Raw genomic sequence first — 23708 nt, 5'->3', positions numbered from 1 at the left:
CATCTCCTCTCTTCAAAAACACACAAAGGTGGAATCGAGAGTCTGAACCCACTGCAGCCAGAAGCACCTTGGAGAGAGTGAGTGACACAAGACTGACGTGTACTAAGGATCCCCTCCTGATTTTCTCTGGCAAACACTCACCAGCACAGCAGGCGAGAGGCTGGGAGGGATGGGAGCTTTGGGTGGAGGTGTCAAGAGGCAGAAAGTGATGCTTGTGTCTGCTTGTGGTTGTTTTCTCCTCCTGCCCAGCCACAGGCAAACTTGAGGTGGGATGAAACCCATGTGAGAGGGAAGATCCCAGTGTGAGATTGGAAATGGGTGAAATAGAAATATAACTTTTCCTGCTCCACTTTGCATTTAGTTGTTTCTCAGGGTCCTGAGTGCATTAATTGGTATTAATTACCCTAACCAACTTCACCTCCACCATGCACCCACCACTCATTAGTCCAGAGGCTCTAATTAGGCTCTGGGCACTTTTCTGAGCTGTGTTGTTGTAGTACTTGGTTGTAGTCCTGCCTGGGGTTCTGTGTCTTGGGTGAGCACCATACCCACGTTGTCACCTTGTTTGCAGTCCTGCTCCTTCTGTTTCCAGGTGGATCCTGGATCCAGTTCATGCTCTTACCTTATCTGGGATGCCTGGTAGTTCCTTTTTACCAGATCCTGGCACTGACAGTCCTCTTCAGATCCAGTGGGACAATATCCCTGCCTGTGCTGGGGTCATCCATGGCTCTTGGCTTCACTTAGCATGGCAGGAAGGATCATTGAACACCCCACAGCACCTGGGAACCATAAGCACACTGTTCCCAGACCACATTCCCTCCCTGGCTCTCCAAGGTGCACCTGGCTGTCTTGTGTCTGTAGGACTTTCTTGTGAGATCAGGAAGATGTGGGCACCCCTCTCTTACTGCCTTGTTTGTTCCACTTGTACTTAAGGAGTACTCTCAGGCGTTTCCCAACAGATTTCTGATGCGCCAAGTTTATCCCCTCCTGAGAGCAGTAACTCAGCTCTGCTAGAAATGGCTCAACTCCGGCACCCGCCTGTAATGTAATTGAGTGTGGAAATTGGCAGGAGAGGTAGGGAGCTACCTCATCTTCATGCACATAATCAATAGCAAATCATTACTTAAAAAGTAAAGTGGTTGATGGTGTTTCTGTAGGGCAAGACATGCCCTGCATTTTCAGTCTTTGATTCATACTGCTTAGCATGCCATGAGATGGGGCTCGGCGAGTGACTCACATTGTAAAATCTCTCCAGTTAGCTCCTGGTGCTCCCTCTCAGCAAGTGTGTCATGATTGCTTCAGCATGTCTGTGTCTGTTCTCCATCCCAGCTCCCAAAGCCTTCAAGGCCCTTTTAGGGATTTCCCTAAGTCCAGACGCTGGAGGGGTGGCACCAAAGCACGCATGGGGCTCTTGCCAGGATCAAGGCACTCTCACTCTGGATTGGGTCCAGCCTGCATGAAGCAGAGCATGATACAGCTCAGTCTACCTGCAGACACTTGGATGGCTGAGGGAGCTGGGAAGGGGCTGAGCCTGGAGAAAAGGAGGCTCAGGGGGGACCTTGTGGCTCTGCACAGCTCCTGCCAGGAGGGGACAGCTGGGGGAGTCAGGCTCTGCTCCCAGGGAACAGGACAGGGGAGAGCCTCAAGTTGCACCAGGAGAAGTTTAGTCTGAGTGTTAGGGAAAATTTCTTCACTGAGTGGAAACTTCCAGACTTGGCACAGCTGCCCAGGGCTGTGATGGCATCTCTGTCTCTGGAGGGATTTAAAAGCTGTGTGGAGGTGGCACCTGAGGACAGGGGTCAGTGGTGGCCTTGGCAGTGCTGAGGAAACGGTTGTACTCGATGGTCTTGGAGGTTGCTTCAAATCTGAATGATTCTGTAATTCTCTGATAGGAAATCCACAGCTTGGGGAGCACAAGCTGTGCCTACGTATTCCATCTTGCAGGAGGAGAAGGGCACCTTGCTCCAGACTTCCACCACAGATGTGAGAGAGGCCATTCTCTTATGAAGAAGGTGGCATGCTGAAAGTATGTTCTCTGTGTTAGTATTGTCACATCCATTGCAGATGCACCTTGGTGCTTCTGAATTGTCAGCCTTCCTCAACACGAGCTGCCCATCCGGGTGCTCCTGCTCCAGTGAGGGATTCAGCCAAGGAACCCAATCATCCTTCTCTTGCCATTGCAAGTTGTTTGCTGTGCTTTCATAACCTTGTCACTGATTTTGGTCTGGAGCTGCCCCTTCAAGAAGTGGCAAAGCTTGGTAGAATCCTTTATTTATACACTGAGGATGCAGGGAGTGTTCCTTCACCATTGCTTCCTGTTCTCTCCTTGCACTGACAGCCAACTGACTCTGCTTTGGTTCCCTGGAGCTACATTGGGGTTTCTGTAAGTTTGGGTGTGTCCTTGGACAAGAAATGGGAGTTGAGAGACCTGGAACCAGGCTGCTTTGGCTGAGAGGAGGACAGCACAGAGGAAGGGCAGCAGCTTAGGGCTTGCAAGATCTCCAGCCAACGATGGCCTAAGCTACCCTGGGTTTGCAGCAGGACAGAAGTGTGACCATATCACAGAATCACAGGGTAGTTTGGGCTGGGAGGGGCTTTAAAGCACATGTCATTCACCCCCATGTCCCATGGTGTGCAGGGACACCTTCCACTGTCCCAGGTTGCTCCAAGCCCTGTCCAACCTGGCCTGGGACACTTCCAGGTATCCAGGGGCAGCCACAGCTGCTCTGAGCACCCTCTGCCCGTGTCTCACCTCCCTCACAGTCAGGAATTTCTTACAAACACCTAATCTAAACCTCCAGTCTTTAGGACCATTAATCCTCCTGAGGACGCTGCTCATTTTCTCTGGGCTCCTAAACCAAAAGCAGTGACAGAATTCCAGCTGAGCTCTGGGGGAGCATGAAGGGTTACGGAGAGCCGTGCAGTGACAGGCGGTCCTGGGCAAGGCTGAGCACGTCCTGTGGAGGCCAGCCAGCAGGGCTGACCTGATGTAACAGGGAGCTGGCACTGGATGCTTAACTTCAAATGGCCCAGGGACTGAACAGATGGCTCCTCTTTATTTGCATGCTACTTGGATTTGTGAGTCAAACAGAAGAATAACTTAATTTTTGACATTTGCTTCTCCTCAGAGCCCGGCACAATTTATGTTATACTGGCATTTGCGTGAAGGATGTTGCTTTAGGCACTAAACCCATCCTGGCTTTAACCCTAAAAGGAGCCAAATAGGCAGGAATCGTATTCCTCCCCAGCTCTTTTGTAGGCTCTGCCAAGGGATATCACACTTACACAGTGACCAAAGAATCAGGAGAAAACAGTCATTTGGGGCTTGTGGAAGGAAGGGGCAGGGTTGGAGTTAAACTGGACTGGAAAATATCTCATTTGTAGGCCTGAAATGAGAAACTGTTTGTGGATGAGGTTTACCTCCTATTAAAAATACCCTTCAAGGCCTGTGCAGTTAGTCTTGAGCACAGGGGATAAATTTAGTGGAGTCTTGTTCCTGCTGACATAAACTTAAGTGAAAATAATATATATAGCCAGGGCACAACATCTGCAAGCCAATTAAAAACCTGGCAGATCGCACCCCAGATGACAGTTGCCATGACTAGTGTGTCTGCGTGCCACCCCTTTGAGAGGGAAAAAACAGATCCTGCTTGTCTGTGCAGCATCTCTATACATCTTCCAATGCCCACGACAGCTAATGGTGATTATTTGGTAGCTGGAGGCCCAGCAGCATGTCCTCCTCGCCCTAACGCCAGTGCCTGCTGTCCCCAGTAATCCTTTGTGGTCACATATGTGATATTCATGGGTTTGACTGTAGGTCAGTTACAAAAGTCACAGGATAATGGAATAAACCTTATTTTCTGGCCTGATTGTAAAGACATGAGAGCCTGGGTAAGGATGTGTGTGCTTTGACCAATGAAAACACACATTTTTCAAAGGCATGGAAATTCTTAGCATAAAGAGGTGGTCTTTGTTTTCCAGCAGGCAAAGTGCAGTTCTCCTTCACCTGTAATTTTAAGCAAAATATCAAGTGGTGGTTTAGTGGATGGAAGATAAAGCAGGCAGAGCAGGGAAACCCTTACCCTTGAATTCTGGGGCTACAATATGTTTTCCAGACTGTTTGCAGCATCTCTTGCATTCACTGTGATCCCCCTCTTGTGGTTAGTCCAGCACCTGCAAAATTTCCATGTCCGTGCCTGTCAAGGCTCAGTGGCTTTGGGTTCCCCAGCCAGTTCAGCTGAAATATGGTGGCTTCACAGTCAGCTGCCCCTCAGCTGAGCTGCTGTGGCCATCCTGCTGTGTTCTAGAGGACAACCCCAGTTGTGAGGCAAAGAGCACTGTCCCAAACCTCTCCCACAGACTGCTGCCCCAGCAGCCTCAGTTGCCAGACTGTTGAGAAGCTGCTGGCCTTGTGTAAGCTCTTGAGATGCTCCTGTTGGGAAGCAAAAGGCATTTTAAACCATATACATGCATGTCCAGCAGACACATTTTCCTCTGTCACATGGACAGGCCATGAGCACTTACAGGAAGGATTTAACAGCCCAGCTCGTGGGCTGTAGTGTGTTATATTACAATAACTTGGTCCTGTCTGGTGGCATGTTTCACATTTGGCCTGAGCCCTCAGTGCATAAAACATGCCCAGAGCACACTGCGACTGCAGTGTTGCTTGGATGCAAATAAATCATCTCCTCTACATCCCATGAGAAGCATGGATTGCATTTTACATTGAATATTGGGGAAAATTTCTTCACTGGAAGGGTAGTCAGGCATTGGCACAGGCTGCCCAGGGCAGTAGTGGAGTCCTTATCCCTGTAGTGATTTCAAAGCCTTGTAGATGTGGCACTTGTGGCACTTGTGTGACAGTGCTGGGGGACTGGTTGGACAAGACAAAAGGTCTTTTCCACTCTAAATGATTCTGTGAGTCTGTGAAAAAAATCCTTTTCAGTTCTGACCCCACTGAGTTGTTCAGCCTGAAAATGAGACTGACTCCAGTGTTCATGTAGAAGTACTCAGACTGGAAGCCATGACATGGAGTTTTGATTCCCCTGAGTTAGCCCATCTTCTCTCTTGTGTCTTCTGGGAGGCCAGGATCTTTGTGGATTGAATTCTGCTTTTGGCTATCAAGTGGCTTTTCAAGGCCTGTTCTTCCCCCTTCCTTTGGTGCTACAAGGAGCTGGGACAGATACTCTGTGCTCTATGTCCTTGTCTTCAGCCCAATCTACAGACATCCAGCAACAAGACCTCTTCGAGTCTTCTCATAACTTTCCTTCTCCTGGGTTGGCTTGTTTTGTTGGGCTTTTTTTTTTTGTTTCAGAAGCCAGATACCCAGTGTTGAAATAGCCTGACATTTCATGAGGGCCCTTTGTGAGATGAGACACAAGCGTACCGTGATTCTTTGTAATTTTCTCCATGGCTCTCATCGTGTGAGACTCTCCACAGCCCCAGGCCTGCACCAGACCCACACACAGCTGAAAAACAGCTCATAGCTGGAGGGCTGCTGTGATTAGGAGCAGCGGGACTGTGCTGCGTGGGGAGAATAAGGAACTGCACTCCCTCTCGTGGCTGTGCTCTCCCCTACGTTTTCCTGCAGCAGAAGACCCTAAAACTTCACTTACAGAGCCAGTGCAATATCCTCAGCATACCCAGAGCTAGCAGCACAGCCCAGCATTCAAGGCACTGGTAATTCAGCTAAAAGTTTTGTCAAACTATTAATTGTTTGGGAAAGAAATAAAAACAGTCCATGCCAGATGTCTGCCTTAGGCTGAAGTTCTCTGGAAAGTTTCAGCCAAAGTATTATGTCCATTTCCAAGAATGAGGGGAAAGCACAGTGTTTTGCCCAGTTTTGAAAAGGAATAATTCCATGAAATTGTAATAACAGAGAAAAGCCTCCATCTATTGAAGAAAGATCATGCAATTTGGCCCTGCTGTCATAAAAGTGCCGTTTGCTACTTCCAGGAAAGTTTGTTTAATTTTGAATTAGTTATGAGCTCTGAAAGTCATGGTTTGCATGTGCTCGACAGATCCGGTCACAGATTAACAACTCTGTTCTCTGAGGACTGTCTGCAGCAGGCATGCTCTAACTCAGGCCTGAAAAGGCTGGAGTATGGAATGGCTGCTTCCAGCACTGGAAATAAGACCTGAGGAGGTCAGGAAAGCTGGGAAGAATAGAAGGCTCAGACATGAATGTTGTGATGGGTTCAGAAACAAGCAGATACTGTTGGAGGGCTGTTTATGAGAGGGGCAACACAAGGTGGCCTAGAAAAATATAATAATGAAAATGTTGTTGTGTTAGACCCTGCTGCCCCAGAAATGCTTCCCTTGGTGGCAGAAAAAGGAAGGACAGATTCCAGCAGGTCAAGGAAGGTGATTCTGCCCCTGTGCCCTGGGCTCAGGTGAGACCCCACCTGCAGAGCTGCCCCAGCCCTGGCTCCAGCAGCACAAGGACGTGGAGCTGCTGCAGCCAGTGCAGAGGAGGCACGGAGATGCTGCCAGGGCTGGAGCCCCTCTGCTCTGGAGCCAGCCTGGCACAGCTGGGGCTGCTCCCCTGCACAAGAGAAGGCTGCAGGGACACCTGAGAGCCCCTGCCAGGGCCTGCAGGGGCTCCAGGAGAGCTGCCCAGGCACTGGGGACAAGGCCTGCAGGGACAGCACACAGGCCATGGCTGCACTGCCACAGGGCAGGCACACATTTTGGGATGTTGGGCAGGAATTGGTGGCTGGGAGGGTGGGCAGGCCCTGGCCCAGGGTGCCCAGAGCAGCTGTGGCTGCCCCTGGATCCCTGGCAGTGCCCAAGGTCAGGCTGGACAGGGCTTGGACTAACCTGGGACAGTGGAAGGTGTCCCTGCCCATGGCAGGGGGTCAAAGGAGGTGAGCTCTAACACTTCCCAGTCAAAGCATTTCATGATTCTAAGATCCTATGCCCCCAACATTGGGTCACCTCCTGAGCTGAGCAACCTTCCCATGCAGGGATAGTTTCTTCTCAGAGTTTAGTTGCCGCGCCGTCATCCCAAAGGCAATTTCTGAGGGAAAGCAGGAGTGCCTCAGGAGCATGTCTAGGATGCTTTCAGTTGGTATGTGATGGAGATGTACTGACTGATCCAGGGTGTCCATGGGAGCATTTTCCATCCAGCGGCATGGCATTGCACAGACTTGGGGCAAACTGACTGGAGCTCTGGGCTGCTCCTCCCGGCATCCTGCCTTTGACATCTAAAGCTTGCACTGGGTGTCTGGACACAGCCCTACAGCATTCCCCGTGGACTCGAGTGCAGATAGCATCTGACTCCCTGGTCCTGGCAAGAAGATTGTCTTGCTTTTTAATGCTGGCATCCAGATGCCAAAAACACACTTTTGCCATCCCGTGGAGGGAAGGTTGTTAAGAATGAAGGCGTTGACACAACCTGCCTTTGGGGGAAATGGCACGGAGCAGCATCCCTAGTTCAAGAGACTTGTCTGAGTTTAGCAATAGTCTCTTGTTCCCAGGCTCTGGGCCAGGATAAATGGGCTGCAGTGTACTTTGGGAAGGATGGTTTTGCCTCCAGGAGAAAAAGAGCTTAGCACAGCTCTGCTGGGAGTCCCTCTTAAGCTCATCCACACAAAGGGTTGGGTGCCAGTTCCTCAGATGGGCTTGTTGCTGGCCTTCCATGGGTGTAGCATAAGCTGCTGTTAGCAGGTACAGTGACAAGGGGATTGAGAATCAAGAGGGGCTTACGGGTTTAATTTGCTTTTATGAATTAGCCTGAGTGGATGCAATGGCCTCTCCATGATGGGAAGGAGAGGAAGGCAGAGATTAGGATGACTCCTGTCTCTGTGCTCCGAGTTTTGCATACACAAGCGCGTGCTCCTCACCATGCCAACTATTTTAATGCCTCACACGGTATCTGGGAACAATCAGAGAACAAAGAGCACCAGGCCTCCTCCCTGCCCAGCCCCTGCTGCCCTGGATGCAGCCCTGCCCCTGAGCCTGGGTGGTGGATAAGGAAGGAGCCAGGCAAGGCCTGACCTAGTCAAGAGGTTCTGGGGGCTTCTCCATGGGCTCCATCCAACTCCTTTGCCCTGGAAAGCTTCAGGTTTCAGGGGGTTTTGCCCTGCAAGGGAATTGGAACAGGCACAACCACTGGAGTCTCATGACCCACAAGATTCCCATCCCCACTGGAGAGGAGCATGGCTGTAGCTCGGATCTGTGTGTTGCTTAAGAAAGGGGTCTTTTCTGTTAACTAAGATGTTTGAGGACATCTTTGGCCTTGCCTTCAGCCACCACTTCTTGACAAATCTCCTCTGAGCCCTGTGTCATGCCCACCAGTCTCTGACTCAGTACCTAAAGTATCTCACATGGCATTGGAGACCAACCTTTAGGTACATGAAGCAAGCCCTTGGTGTTCATGCAACTCTGGTTGTCCTGGGATTTCTGCTGCTCAGCTGAACAGTAGCTTTCTCAGATGTTCTGTTCAGACAGGTTTTCTGGATGAATGGATTGCAGGACAGTGGTGGGAATGTTCAGTCACCCCTTCCCAGAGGGGCTCCATGACTCTCCAGGAGAGATTTCCCCAGAATCTGTGTCAGGGAGCAGAACAATCTTCATTTCCCCACCAGCAGAACAATCTTCATTTCTGCGTGCATGTAAGGTTGGACTTCAACCTTACATGCACACAGAAACAAAATCCCCATTTCCTACTTGAGATGCAGTGGGATGGAGACCAAAGATGATGTCTTTTAATGGTTTTTACCTAGAGCAGATTTTTGTATGTAAATTACATACACCTTTAAAAATAAAGGGTAACAGCCTCTTGCAAGTCCTAGTCTTATTACACTCTACTAAATTTCCTTAATTACTGAATTTGCAAATGTTACTGGAGCAGTCACACTCAAGGTGAAGCCCTGGTTTATTGAGGAACTGCTGCACCTTTTGACAGAAGCCAACTTCTCCACAGATGCAGGGAAATTTATTTATTTCATTTCCATTTGCTTGCCTCGCTCAGCTCAATGGCTTCTTCATCCAAGGCTCTGAAGAGAATAGGCCACTGAAACAAACAACAAAGTGGGTTTTAAATAAGAAACATAGTATGTATTAATCCTCCAGGGATAAAAAAAAATGAGGTGTGAAAATCCACTAGTTCTAAAAATCTTGTTTGTGGTCACTACATACATCTGTCAATTGGGTCATGGACAGCAAGACTTTCTTCATTTAAGTTGGTTTTAAAACAAACTGGTGTTTCCTTTTCCATTTATCTGACACATTTGGGCTTCATCCCTGGAAGCTCTGGCTGGGAGCAGCCCATGTCTGTGCTATTTGACTCTCTCATCCTTCAAAACAGGGTGGTCCCCTACAAACTGCTTGCTGGGGCATGGGTCTCACGGGTCCATGAGAAGAAGTTTGAATAAACTCATTAATAACCCATTTGTCCACTGTATTTAATTCCACTAAATTCTGTTATTTGGGACGACTGGGTAAATACATGTGCAACTTCCATTGTTCCATAATGCAAAACATGTATGTTTTAAAATGCTGAAAAATGGGTATTCATTTGTATGGTGACCAAAATATGTGTCTCTGTCCCAGAGTCATCACAAGACAGAGCTGGGGGGGACCTCAGCTGTTGAGCTCATTAGTTCCTTATATCCCAGACAAGCTTTGGTGTGATTTTTTTTTCCCATTCTTCTTATTTGTTGTTACTTATCTCTGGTGAAGGATATTCTATTATGTCCACTTTGATGGCATACCACCTACTAGCAAAAATGTACTAAAATATAATTAGCCTAGAAAAAAAATAATTATCATGGCACAACAAGATTGAAAATAATGTTTTCTAACATGACTGCATTTTAAAATTTACTTAATTTGATTGAAACTGTTCTTGGCACCAGACCTCCCTCCCCCGCTGTCAAAGCCCCTTCACTCTTTATTTTTCACCTGGATCAGTTCAGTGATCTGCCTAGGACAATTGAAAAGCACAGGGTGATGTAGTGAGCAGTCAGGGTGGGGAGAGAAGCAATTCTTTTAGCTGGAATTGCTGAAAGGGAGACAGTCCTTGCTTTGAGCCATCCTGCTGCTGGTCCAAGGCGCCTGCTTTGCTCACCTTCCCCTCAACCCAGCAGGTTGCCTGTCTTCACCAGCAAGTTAAAGCAGAGAAGAGCTGCCAGGGATGAGCTCAGGGTCTCCTGTTCTTGAAAAATCACAGCAAAGCATTTTGCTTTTCAAACACTTGTCTAACCCAACAGGAATAATTTGTGAAGGAATCCTGACTCTACTTGTCGTTCAGTTCATTATCTTTATGATCCCATCCCTAAAAACACTTAATGGTTAATAAACCTTAAGGAAATACAATCTTGCAGGCAAATGTTTTGGCTGAGCATCTGCTTCAATACTGGGAAGGGCTGGTCCTTTGTATCTTTAATTACCTTTTTGACCTTTTCAGAATACAGAGTTTTGCATTAGCCGTAGGACAGCTGTGCAGAATCGGTGACACTGAACCCCTGGCTACACGTCCCCCACAGATGCTCTGGCTCCACAGCTATTTTCATGCTAACCTTTCTGCAGGTTCTGTTATTCATCCCAGAAAGGCTCTTTAAAAACCCCAAGGAAGTGTCCTGGCATTTCCAGCATGTCCACAGGGAGGCCCAGCGGCAGTTTGGAAGAAATCTGAGTTTTATGATGCCAGCTCTCCAGCCTGTGTCAAGATAGGAGTGCAGAGTCTCATTTACATAGATGCTTTAGAGGAGAGCTCAGCTTTGTGCTCCGTGTTTGTAGGAGACCCTCAGTCCCATGTGAGGTGATCTTTGTGGTCAAAGCTGGACTGCACCACGGGGGGAAGAGTTTCAGAGATCAGCCTAATGCCATCTTCATCTGAGCTTGAGAATTCACAGCAAACACAGTGGGTAAATCTAATCCTGAGTGCAAGTCTGGGTTTGTGCTTAACGGATCAAATCATCACGGTCTGAGTGGTGTGACCATCTTAGCTGCCTGGGAGGAGATGAGGTGATCATGGGGGTGAGGAGACCATGGGGAGCACAGAAGTGCACTTGTCCTCCAAGGACTGTGTGCTGCACCCCCTCCTGCAGATTAATGCACAAGCTCACTCTTTCTTGCAGAACAGTTCCATGGGGAATCTGCACCTTTTTACTCATGAACCCATGGGTTAGCACACCAATCTGGAAGTGCTTATGAAAACCTTGAAGACCCCTTCCCAACTTTGAGGAGATGAGCCACCTGGCAAGTTATTCTGGAATGGGGCTTGCTCAGCTTCTTTCTCTATTTTGTATAAAATAATTAACTGGCAGGGAGAGAGAGACAGAGAGAACATGTGAGTTTGCAGCTCATTGCCTAGGCATTAATTGAGAAGGAGAAGACCAAGTCCCTGCTCTTAGGACTGTTTAAGTTAAAGAGGAAGCTGCCACAACTCCACAGAAGGCCCAAGGACCTTCTTTGTACACAAAGGAAACCAGAAGTTAAACCACGACTAATGAGGAGCAACGACTGTGGAATTTCTGGATCAACAGTGTCCTCCTTCATGTCACTGCCCAGGGAGCAATGGAGCCTGAAGAACACGAATCTCAGCTGCAGACCCCCAGCCCTTAAGTCTTTCCATGGATTCAATGTCATCAATATGTCCAGGCATTTTGAAAGTACTTGCTACCTCGACATCTAAGTACAAGTGATAAAGCTAAAAGGAAAATACTCGTTTCCATTCCCAGCAGATTATCCCCACGAGGCAGGAAAGCGAGGAAGGAGGGAATTTCCTGGGACAGCACCTCCACAGCCACATGGGTTCAGGCAGAGAGTCTGCAGTGGTGGTGGCTGCCTTTCCCTGTCATGCATTGGCTGCACTGTCTCTGCCAGGGTTGGCATTGCTGTGTCCTCTTGAGCAGCAGCCTCAGGTCCAGAGGTTCAGCTGGTGATGATGAGGTGAAATTTGGGTGCAGCTCTGTCCTGCAGGAAGGAGCTCAGGGATTCCTGCTCTTTCTGAATGGCAAAGCTGAGGTCCAGGGAGCAGGAAGGCATTTCACCAGCTGGAACACTAAATTAATTTTCTTCCTACCTACCAATATCTGCTAAAGGCAGGTAGGAATGGAGAGGGGAATACCCTCATTCCTGCCCAGTCCCTGCGTTTTTTAGAGTGAAAGGCCCTGGAGGAAAGGTTTGCCCTTACTGTAGACATGATTTAGCTGGAGCTGCCTCCTGCCTTCCATCAGTGATATGTCACTGCAATGTGAGCCCTTAGATAGAGGTGTGTTTATAGAGCCTTTGTTCTCGTGTTCAGTGAATTGATCTCCATCTGAGAAAGTATCACTCACTGTCAGAATTAAAAAACAGCCCATGAAAAAGAAAAGGAGCAGCCTGACTTCAAAGGGCTGTGGTTCTTTTCTTGTGGCCTCTCCTAACCTGCACGCAGCTGAAAAACTTGTTTGACCCAATTCATTTCAGGCCTCCTTCCTCCCCTCCAACAGACAAAGACTCACAAACAATAAGCTCATTCAGGAGCAGAAGAGGGAGGGAAACCCAGAGACCCAGGCGAGGCTCCTGCTGCACACACCCTGTTCCCACAGATAAGCACAAAGCTGGAGGAGTGACAGGTTATCTTGGGCAGATCCAGCTACATGCAAGGTCTCCTTGAAGTCCGTGGTGTGTGTCTGTCGAGAGATGATATCTTTTATTAGGCCAACTGGTAGAGTCAGAAAAACTAGACAAGCTCTCTGGGGCCCAAAACCTTCTTCAGGCCAGAGAAATATCTGGGTCACCTGAAGCCAGGAGGTGCAGGAGATGTTGTAGGGTGGGAGGTGGGTAAAAGTTAAGTACCTTTAGTGCCTGGTGGATTGGCTTGGCATAAAGTGAGACCTTTATAATGACCTTCCAGTGCCTAATGGGACTCAGAGAGAGCTGCAGAGGGAGTTAGGACAAGGATCTGCAGGGTCAGCACAAAGGGGAATGGCTTCCCACTATGAGAGGACAGGGTTAGATGGGATAGTGGGAAGGAATTTCTGGCTCTGAGGGTTCTGAGGCCCTGGCCCAGGGTGCCCAGAGCAGCTGTGGCTGCCCCTGCATCCCTGGCAGTGCCCAAGGCCAGGCTGGATGGGGCTTGGAGCAGCCTGGGACAGGGGAAGGTGTCCCTGCCCATGGCAGGGTGTCAGAACTGCACAGATGATGTTTAAGGCGGTTCCAACACATCCCATTCTGTGATTCTGTGTTGTTTAAAGGCAGTTCAAACACATCCCATTCTGTGATTCTGTGATGTTTAAAGGCAGTTCCAACACATCTCATTCTGTGACTCTGTGACGTTTAAGTGATTTTTTTTTTTTGAGGGGTACCAGTTTAGCTTCTGACTCACTCATCTCATCTCTGACTGGCGTGTGGCCAAGGGTGGGACTGCAGCAGCAAACCCTCCCATCAGTTTAGACTGCCTTGAAAAGGTCCTTCAAGGTCAGTACCAGGCATTGACAGGGTGCCTGGCCTGGCAGCTGTGACCTTGGGGTTTCCAACACCTGATAATGTGCTCAGGAGAGTTATCTCTGCAGCAGAGGTACCAAACCACTCCCAAGCAAGGCTGACTACAGCGGACAGCCCTTTCTTCCAGCAGGAACACAACCTCATACAGAGAAGATCTCTGGATGTTTTTCCCCTCTTTCTATTTTTAAATGTGCTCCAAGCTGAAATCTTCATTTTTTTCTCTTCAGTGATGCATGTGCCTGCATTTCTTCAAGCTGATATTTAATCCTTTCTCCCTTGTCTTTTCCAGGAGAAATGTCTTAACATTTGCAAAAACTAACTATTGTTTTTGCACTTTAGAAATGTGAATGTGTCACTAAAGCAATTATCTCTAAAACCTAACTAAACAGGCCTAATGCTGCTTAATAGGAACTTTGTCGCCTCTGAGCACTTTTCTCTTCATTAATGAGTCACTGCAAAGGAAATTATCACTGGTGTCACTGTCTCAGTCCCGCTTCACTGCAGCTGGATGTGGCATTGCCTCAGTGAAAGCAGAGCTCAGCCACAGATCTGCCCTCTGTGGGGCAGGAGCTCTGCAAGTTCTTTGTTAGATGTTGATGATAAGATGCAAGAAGACCAAATAAAACCAGCCCCTGGGTAGCAGCGACCTGGTGAGCATGGGTACCAATTTCCAGGTGCCTGAGAGGGCTTGGTGGCTGGTCCAAAACAGCCAGGAGCAGGCTAATAACATGTGAAGGAGTCTGGGTTTGGAGATTATACTGCTGGGAAGAGGAACAAGGGACAAAACTGAACACTTTGAGCTTTGAGGTGATTCCTGAGGCTGTAAAATCTGCCTTGCCACTGATTTCCATCACTTGGTGGCCAACAGCAGGGAGGTGCTCTGTGCTGTTACACACAGCAGATACAACTCCAGCCAGCCTGGTCCAGTAAATAACCATGCACAAGAAGCTGTTTGTGAACCTGCTTCCTATGGCCTAGAAAGGAGTTTATCTCAGTCATGCTGAACCACCTAGATAGACCTTATTCATGGAGGAGTCCTCCAAGTTTTTCCATAAGTAGTCATGCCTATGGGTAGAGCTCTTTGCAGGCACCAGTGAAGCTCTGCAAGGAGACAGCACCTGGAGTGATTTTAAGCTTTCACATTGAGACCAGGAGCAACCTAATGGAAGAGGCTGCTGCTCATTGCAGGAGGGTTGGACTAGCTGATCTTTAAAGGTCTCTTCCCACCCAAAATATTTGATAATTCCGTGAGCTCTGAGAGGAAAAAGCATTGATCACTGAGTTCACAGTCACCAGCAGAGCTGTGATTTCTGTGTCTGTGCTCTACACCTGTATCCCTTTTGTTAGTGATCACTAGTTAGTGGGTTGAAATACCTGGCACTTCCTGTGGGCTTAGATCACATGTGGGGAGAGTTACTCAGCTGTGGTAGGATGTCATTAAGCTTCTCCAATTAGCTGTGCTGGTGCTCTCAGCTTCCTTATTTTCGTAGAGGCATGGAATCCTGGAATGGTTTGGGTTGGAAGGAATCTTTGCAGGTCAACTCACCCGCCATGAGCAGGGACACCTTCCACTAGACCAGGTTTCTCAGGGTTTATCTGTCATTCCTGTGTGTTCCTTTTTTCAGGGTGACTGCACTAGAAAGGGCTGCAGAGCTGGGTGAGGGGACCTGTTCTCTCTTCTGATGGCATTTCCCTGGACAAGGGTTAGGAAGGTGATACACAGATTTATCTCTCCTGCCTAGGAGGTGGTGACAGCCCTTGTGTCTGTCACCTGAAGGTTTCCCTTGAGCCCCGATAATCTGAAGTGTTATAACTCATAACTATTATCAGGCACTTCCAGAATAGCCAGGGTAGGAAGACTTTCCCCAGCAAGCTCCCTGCTTGCTGCTCCCAGCTCTCATGCTCCTGAAAGAGAAATAATCTCCTGCCAGGGTATTTCACTCTAGCGGCAGAAAGATTTGGGAAGTGCAGAGGAGAGGCTAATCCTGGCATTCACCTCCACAGGGCTTCAAAACCTCCAGCCTCATGTACAGCTCTGAAAGGTGTCTTTGAGCCAGCAGTGTGGTGCATTAGATTCCCTCAATGCCAGCACACACATCCCTGGGCAGCCTCTGGGATGGGCAGTTTATCATTTGCCCCTCTGTGAGCCTTTACCCAAGGTCCAGATGATGATTCCTGGATCCCCCCGCCCAGCTCAATCCCACGCCTGCTGCTCTGCTGTAGCTTCACAATTCCTAAGCTATCTATCATGGCACATTTATTCTGACACCCCGTGAGTGCACAGGTTAGTGCTGCTCTGCCAGGCTCAGCACAGGCTTCTAAATATATTAGTGAAGGGGAAAGATCTGGGATGGCTTCCAATTTTAACCAAGGTCACATTGGGGAGTGCTGGTGTGCAGCGCGAGGATATTATCCACAGCATCTTTCATCGAGCTGTATTCCAGCTGCGTGCAGCATTCCTGTGCTGCGACAGAAGGAGGTGGGAAAGCATGGCAGCAGCGAGAAGCCTGGGAGATAGCTAAAATTTTGCTGCAGGTGTGTTGTGTACTTCAGGATCTCTGCACCTCTGGTTATTTTTCTACCAAAAAACCCCAAACGCAAACCGTGTTGCTTACCTGCCTCGAACTGTAGACTCAGGCGTAATGTTTTTCAAAGAGCTCAGAGCTCTGGGCTCTTGGATTCATCCTAGCAGACAATTTTCCCATTAGGAGACAGCCAAATGCTCCAGGGAAACATACATTGCTGGAAACGGCACCTGCATTCCAGATTTACCCAAGTCTCTTGATGATGCATCCTAAGAAGAGCTCTCTTCCTAGCCACAAGAAAGGGCTGGGAAAGTTTAGGCAAGGCCAAGGACTGGAGGTGAGACACATCACAGAAGAAGGTTTGAAATCCCCCCTCTGGCAGCAGTGACTCTGCGACTCTCTCCATGGGAAACGGGCGAGATCTGGACTTTTAATTGCAGCCCTGGACTGGAGGAGGAGACCCAGGAGGAGCAGAAAGAGTGAGGAATAAAGAAGAGGTGCATAATTTGAGAGAGCAAGGAACGAGGCTGGAGGCTCCGGCTGAGGACACTGCTCAGAGTGTCTGAGAGGCCAGTTTATGAGCCTGGCAAAAACAGCATGAGGAGGTTTTCTTGTTGGAGCTTTTGGTGGAGCTTTTAGGGGCTCAGGAGCCCCTAAAATCTGGGGCAGCTTCCCCATTCCTGCAGCCAGGCAGTGAAGAGCCCTCTGCTCCCCTGAGAGAGAAAGGCAAAGTCTGGGGCAAAAAGGAACAGGTTGCCATAAATTACCTGTCCATCCTTTCTAGGCTCAGTGACCAAGAGCTGTGCTGGGGTCTCACTTAACCCTGATAAATGTGGGGTTGGGAAGGATGCCGGGAACATCCTGGTGATGTGTTTGTCTATGATCACTCATCCATGGTGAGGCAGGAAATGTGCAGGGATCAAATTTATTTTCTTAAAGAAACTCCATCTTCTGCCTAACTCCCCCTCTAAAACTATTAGATACATTTCAAGATGGTGAAGGGCTAGGAATCCCAAATGTACCCTTATGCCTTAGATGCAAATAAAGCACCAGGTAGAAAATAAATAGCTTTTCTGTGTCTCAGCACGGGGAAGGCTGTCAGGGGAGGTTCCTGAAACGTGGATAAGGCAGAGCAGTGCCATGGAGTCCCGTGGCTGCAGGACGAGCATCGGGCAGGCTGTGGAGGATCCAGCTGTGCCACGCTAATCTGCTTCTCTGAGGCCACTCTTAGTTACTAATGTGGTTTGTCAGGAGAGAGGGCGATGTTTTATCCACTTGCCTCTATTTTTAGCTGCCTTGGGTCAGCAGAACGACTCAGACAGCAGCGCTGGGGGACCTGCATCTCCAGATCCAATTGTCCAGCTCTGAGCCATACCTTAAACAGACAACAGCCTGAAATTGGAAATTCCTCCTTTCTTCCCAGCTCATCCTGCTCCCATCCACCAGTATCCACCTCCTCCTGGTGGTCCCAGCTCGTGGCTGAGCTACACTGCCCCAGCCTGACAGGGTGGAGATCTCCAGACTCTGCTCATGGCACAATCGTAGCCTTGTTCCGAGGTTTTACCATGAGCTGGGTGCCTGAGGGATGGAGGGGCACACCCCTGATGGGCTGTGTGCATCTTGCTCCTGCCCCTGCACTGGGATTCCCAGGCAGAGGAGTACCCCTGCTCTGTGAAACCCAGTCTTTCCTCCATCATCTGAGGAATTTAATTGTTGTTAACGTGCTGCATTAAGTGCTGGGAGGGGTTGCAGAAGTTTTCTGTGGATTTGTCCCCAAGTTCCATTGTAGCTGAAATGACTGCATGCCTTTGGAGCAGCAGATATTCAGGATCAGTGCCTGCTCCAGTACTGCTCTGGGTTTCCAGTGCTGGCTGCAGGGCAAGGCCAGTGGCAGGGGTGTTGGTCTGCAGTTATCCTGCCATTCCATTCCTGAACAGAGATTTAAAAATCAATGTCACACGCTGCAGTCGGAGCAGGGTTGCATGGACTCTCTGAACTGAAGCATAGTTTTGGTCTAGAAATCATCTAACAGCATCTTGCAAAACTTCCAGGATTTCATGAGCTGGACTGGAACAGAAATGCCACAGGCAGTGCTGCCAACCCTGAGCATTCAAATACCATGAGTCAGCCCCCCCATCCTCCCTGACTCTTCCAAGTGTCGTTTCCTTTAAGGGTTTTTTTTTTTAACAGTGAGGTTAAACTTGGTTGCTATTTTCCAGGTTCCTCTGCTCTTTTTCTCCCCCGCCTTTTGGGGAAGCTAGAAACTTAACTGTTTTGGGAGCAGGGAGGTTGTTTCTATAATGAAGAGGAAATGCAATGCTCTAAGCCCCTGGAGCAGGGCCCTGAGTAACGTTGTTATGTGGCTTTATGATAAATTTGGGAGATTTGGCAGCGCTTCAGTCTGGCTCCTTGTTTAATTGCCTGCAGATCCTGCCTTGTCATTAACACAAGAGGTCAAGGTGCTGGCAGGAGTTCTGTGATTTGTGGAGGCATACTTAGCTTATAAAAACACCTCTGTCTTTGCCTCCCAGCGAGCTTTCCTTGTTCATCCAGCTGTTACTGTTGTTCTCCCCCTCTCCTGAGCTCCTTCAGCAGACTCTTCCTTGCCTTTGTGAGGTGCCTTATGCAATGCTTGCACTCAAGCACACTTCTGGCCAGCTACACACCCACTGCAGCAGCATCTGGGCATCTGAAATGCTCATTAAAATTGGTATATTTTAATAATTCTGGTCCAGGAAATGTCTTCTTCCTCTAAGGAAATGAAGCGCAGAGGATGGCAAGAGAGCAGAGCCCAAGGAGCATCCAGCAAGATCTTCAAATAAAGAAGGAGCATCTACCAGGATACAGCACACATGCAAGAAGCAGCACACAAGTGCTGAATAACAGATATTTAGGTTGAAAAGGACCTTTAAAAGTGTTGAGCTCAACCCTTGCCCCACTGCCAAGACCACCACTAAACCTCATTCCCAAGTGCCACCTCTACACCTGTCTGGACTTTGTCAGTTCTCCCTGAAAATCAGGGTTGGAGGAGGCTGAGAATTCCCTCAAAACCAGGAGTTGCTCATTATAAATTGCTCTAAGCCCTGTATTACTCCTTTTGTCCACAAATACTTACTACCATCTGACAACACAACAAGAAGATGTTACTCCAAAGGGGCAGGACCTGGCTAAGCAGCATTCAGCATTTTTCTTTTTCTGTTACTAGGTTGTTGAAGGGTTGATTTGCCTGGGCTTTGTAGAGTATCCTGGTACTTAAAGGGAGGCGATGAAAAAATATGGAGAGATATTTTTTACGTGGGAAGATAGGCAATTGGGAAAGGTTTCAAACTGAAGGATGTGATATTTAGATTAGCTATTAGGAGGAAATTGTTGTCTGTGAGGTAGGTGAGACCCTGGCACAGGTTTCCCAGAGCAGCTGTGGCTGTGCCTGGGTCCCTGGCAGTGTCCAAGGCCAGGCTGGACAGGGCTTGGAGCAACCTGGGCTAGTGGAAGGTGTCCCTGCCCTGTCAGGGGTGGAGTGGGATGACTTTTACCATCCTTTAAGGTATCACAGCCTGCAGATCTGAAGGGGGTGCAGGGCCCAGTGTCCTGGTTCAGGGCAATTTTAGGAGACCGCGTTGCTGACAGAGCAGCATGCCGAGCTGCAGCAGCAGGAGAGCGCGGCTGAGGCTGTTCCGTGCCGGGCTGAGGGACGGACGGACGGACGGACGGATGGATGGATGCTGTGCACAGTCTCTGGCACCCCTGTGTGGCCGCCTGCACAACCACAGCCCAGGCAAACACCGCAGCCTTCCCCGGCAGCAGCTTCCTGGCCAGAAAAGCCAAAGAACAATTTCCAAGAGGTCTGGAGGGGATATTAAATCCTGGCTGGTGAGACAGCAGGTCCCTGTGAAGAATGGGAGCCCTGTTACCCTCAGGAGTTCCTTATGGACCTGGACACTGGGAACCAAGTGAACCACAGAGTTACTGAATCCCAGAATGGTTTGGGTTGGAAGAAACCTTAAAGCCCATCCAGTCCCACCCCCTGCCATGGGCAGGGACACCTTCCACTGTCCCAGGTTGCTCCAAGCCCTGTCCAGCCTGGCCTTGGGCACTGCCAGGGATCCAGGGGCAGCCACAGCTGCTCTGGGCACCCTGGGCCAGGGCCTGCCCACCCTCAAAGGGAGCAATTTCTCCTCAAAAAAATAATAGCTATGGAAGGAACCAGCCTTCAGTGTTTCAGTGTTCACCTGGCTGCTGTGTTCCTACCGCTGGAGCAGGGAGCAGGAAAATAAGGATTTTGTTTCTTTGTTTGACTACCATCAGTGGAGATATAAACTGTATCTGCACAGAGAGCTGACAGTGGTGGCTGTAACTGGACTAAAATAGCAGAAGGCTGCTGTGTGCAGCTGTGCATGGCATAGCAGGGGTGCTGTCAGCTGGGTTTAACCCTCTTGTCCATCCCCCCAAATTACTTCCTTGGTAAAATGGCTGAGAAACCAAAATTAAGGAAAAATAATCTGCAGTGCTGCAAGCTTGCTGCCCACAGCCAGGCCAGCACCAGGAGCACAGCTGAGACCCACCCCGTAATACAAAATCAGGAGATCCTTGAGGTCTTCCAGTCCTTTTCCAGTCCTCCCCACCAGCAGATCCCAGCAGGCAAGCAGGACACTGCTCCCAAGGTTTGGAGGCAGTGTGTTCCAGCCCCATGCCTTGAATAGTTGGGCCCTCCTTCCCCTCTCATTCACCTGGCCTCCACCTTATCCTGCTGTTTAACACAGTCCCCATGTTATATTTGCTTGCCAAGCTACTTCCTACCTTAATTTCCATTACTAGGGAACCCATGAAAGGTGGATTTTCCCCAGCCCTAATTTCCTACTCCTCCTGGGGCAGGCAGAGAAGGACTTGGAGGGGTTGAAAAGGTGTCAGGGTTGGGAGCAGGATTTCTATCCTCTTGACAAGTGCTGACCAGAGCCAAGGGCAAGCCCTGAGAACATTTCTCAGGGACACGTGGAGCATGTGGCATGTTCAGCTGAGCCTTGTGTGGGCACCAGGAGAAGGGCAAGAGCAAGAAGAGCCTGGACAGACTCTTCTCCAAATGATGGAAAGAGCAGGTAAGAACCCCTGAGCACAGAGCAGGACCCAGATAAAGATAACTCTGTGGGCTCAGTGTCACTGCAGTGCCACCAAATGCCATGCTGTGTGTGGCACCAGGGCCATTGAGAGGGTGCTGTGGCCACTGAGAGGGTGCTGTGGCCATCAAGGGGGAACTGTGGCCATTGAGGGGCATCTGGGCTAAGCAGAGCAGCCTGTGCACCACCCACCCCATCAGCACCCAGCAGAACACCAGCTTCATCCATCCCAGGCACGTGCAAGGTCCTTGTCTAAAATCCAAAGCTCTCTGGCTTTGGGATGCTGGATGGGTGTCCAGGAACACAGAAGAGAGCCCTGGCATAGAGCAGGGCTGGGAGCTGGCCAGCTGCTCCAGCAGGGAGGCCAGCTCCATGCAGACACAGCTCTGGAGCATTTCCTGTGTGTGGAGGAAATTCCTGGTGCCCCACCAGAGCTTGGCTTTCTGGCAGAGTCCTGCACTTGAAAATGATTTGTCATTATTTGAAACAAGCTGCGGCCCCAATTACGTCTCGCAGCACTTTCCCCAGTGCAAATGGTGCTCAGGGAAGTGGAACAGGTTTTGAGCTATGCCCACAAAGTCTGACAACAGAGGACACAGTGACATATGGGTGTGGAGACAGGCTCTGCAGAACAAAATACTCATTACTTCCAGGGGAAGAATAAGACAGGATGTTAAGGAGCAAGTTAAAACAAATTTTAAAGCATCTTCTTGTGAAGGTGCAGCTATGGAACTTGCTGCTGCCGTGTGTCTCTGCCTTCTCCACTCCAGCCCTGGCTTCAGGCAGGCCCTGAGCTGTGTTCCTGGAGGAGGGGGTGGCCAGAGGAAAATTAATTGGGAGCTGCAAATCCAAGGCACATTCATGGCTGCTGGAAGCTTGGTCACTTCTTCATGTGCTGTTCCTGGCATTTTCCCAAGCAGTCCCCACCCCTGGAGGATTAGGAGGTGACAGCTGTGCCCGTGGTGGGGGCAGAGCCTGATGTCCCACCCTGAGCCCTGCAACCAGGCTAGTACCTGGTCTGCACTGGGTCTGACCACGGTGAGCCTGGAGGGATCTCACAGGGGTGTCCTCACCCTCAGGATGCCTTGGGCAGGGGAACCACCCCAACCTGTTGTCAGGAGCTCAGGATCCTGGATGGGTCCCAAAATCTCAGTGGTGAACATCTCTGCAGTGATGAGAGCTGCCTCAGCATCCAGAAAGTCCAGACACCTCCAGCCTGCCATGTGTGGTAGCTGGGGTGGGGCAGCTGCAGTGGGATTTTCTGGTGATCTCCATCATCACCAGTGAGTTCTGCCTGCTGGCCATTCCCTTTCCCAAACTTCTCACCAAAAGCAGTGCTACTTGTTAAAGCTCCAAGCAAGAAATCTTCAGGCCTTGCTCTGACACCCCTGCCAGGATGGTCTGACACTGAGGTGGCAAAGGGACCCACTCACATGTCATTGTCACATTTCAGGTCCCCAGGGATGGCTGGGAACACACACGCTGTGCTCCCACCCCGACCCCTCTCAACGTCCTTCCCACTCCCATCCCATTATGAACAGCCTGGATGAGGGATCGAGGGCACCCTCGGTCAGTTTGGAGGTGACACTGAATTGGGTGGGGGTGTTGATGTGCTGGGGGGCAGGAAGGCTCTGCAGAAGGAGCTGGACAGGCTGGATCCATGGGATGAGGCCAGTGGGATGAGGGCCAACAAGGCCATGTGCCCCTGGGTCACACCAACCCCATGGACTGCTCCAGGCTGGGGCAGAGAGGCTGGAAAGCTGGGAAAGGCCCTGGGGTGCTGGTGGCAATAGCTGGACATGAGCTCAGCATGCCCAGGTGGGCGATGGCCCCTGGGCTGTCCCAGCCAGGCTGTGACACAGCCCCAGGGCACAGTCCCTGTGCTGGCCCTGCTGAGGCACCTCCAGTGCTGGGACAGCTCTGGGCCCTCAGCACAAGAGAGACACTGAGGGGCTGGAGCGTGTCCAGGGCAGGGAACGGGGCTGGGAAGGGGCTGGAGGCCCAGGAGAGGCTGAGGGAGCTGGGAAGGGGCTGAGCCTGGAGCAAAGGAGGCTCAGGGGGGACCTTGTGGCTCTGCACAGCTCCTGACAGGAGGGGACAGCCAGGGGGGTCGGGCTGTGCTCCAGGGAACAGGGACAGGAGGAGAGGGAACGGCCTCAAGTTGCACCAGGAGAAGTTTCGACTTAATATTAGGGAAAATTTCTTCACTGGAAGGATTTTCCTGACCTGGCACAGCTGCTCAGGGCTGTGATGGCATCCTTGCCCCTGGAAGGATTTAAAAGCTGTGTGGAGGTGGCACCTGAGGACAGGGGTCAGTGGTGGCCTTGGCAGTGCTGGGAGCATGGTTGTACTTGATGGTCTCAGAAGGCTTTCCAACCTAAATGATTCCATGATTCTACGATCTTCCCATGGGATATTCTGTAACACTGGGAGGTCCCGTTCCCGTGGTGCTGTAGGGAAGGTTTGGGAGGTGCCCTTGTGGGTTGATTTGGAAAGGATCCCTGGTGTCATCTGCCTGGAACTGGGAGCTGTGGGTGTGCAGGCAGGGGTTGGGGGTGCAGGAAGGGGTTGGTGGTGGGGGCAGATTTGGGGTTGGGGTGCAGGCAGGGGTCGGTGATGGGGGCAGATTTGGGGT

The sequence above is a fragment of the Passer domesticus genome, chromosome Z (assembly GCF_036417665.1).
Source record: "Passer domesticus isolate bPasDom1 chromosome Z, bPasDom1.hap1, whole genome shotgun sequence".
Taxonomy (NCBI): Eukaryota; Metazoa; Chordata; class Aves; order Passeriformes; family Passeridae; genus Passer; species Passer domesticus.
Note: the sequence above shows the minus strand (reverse complement) of the source record.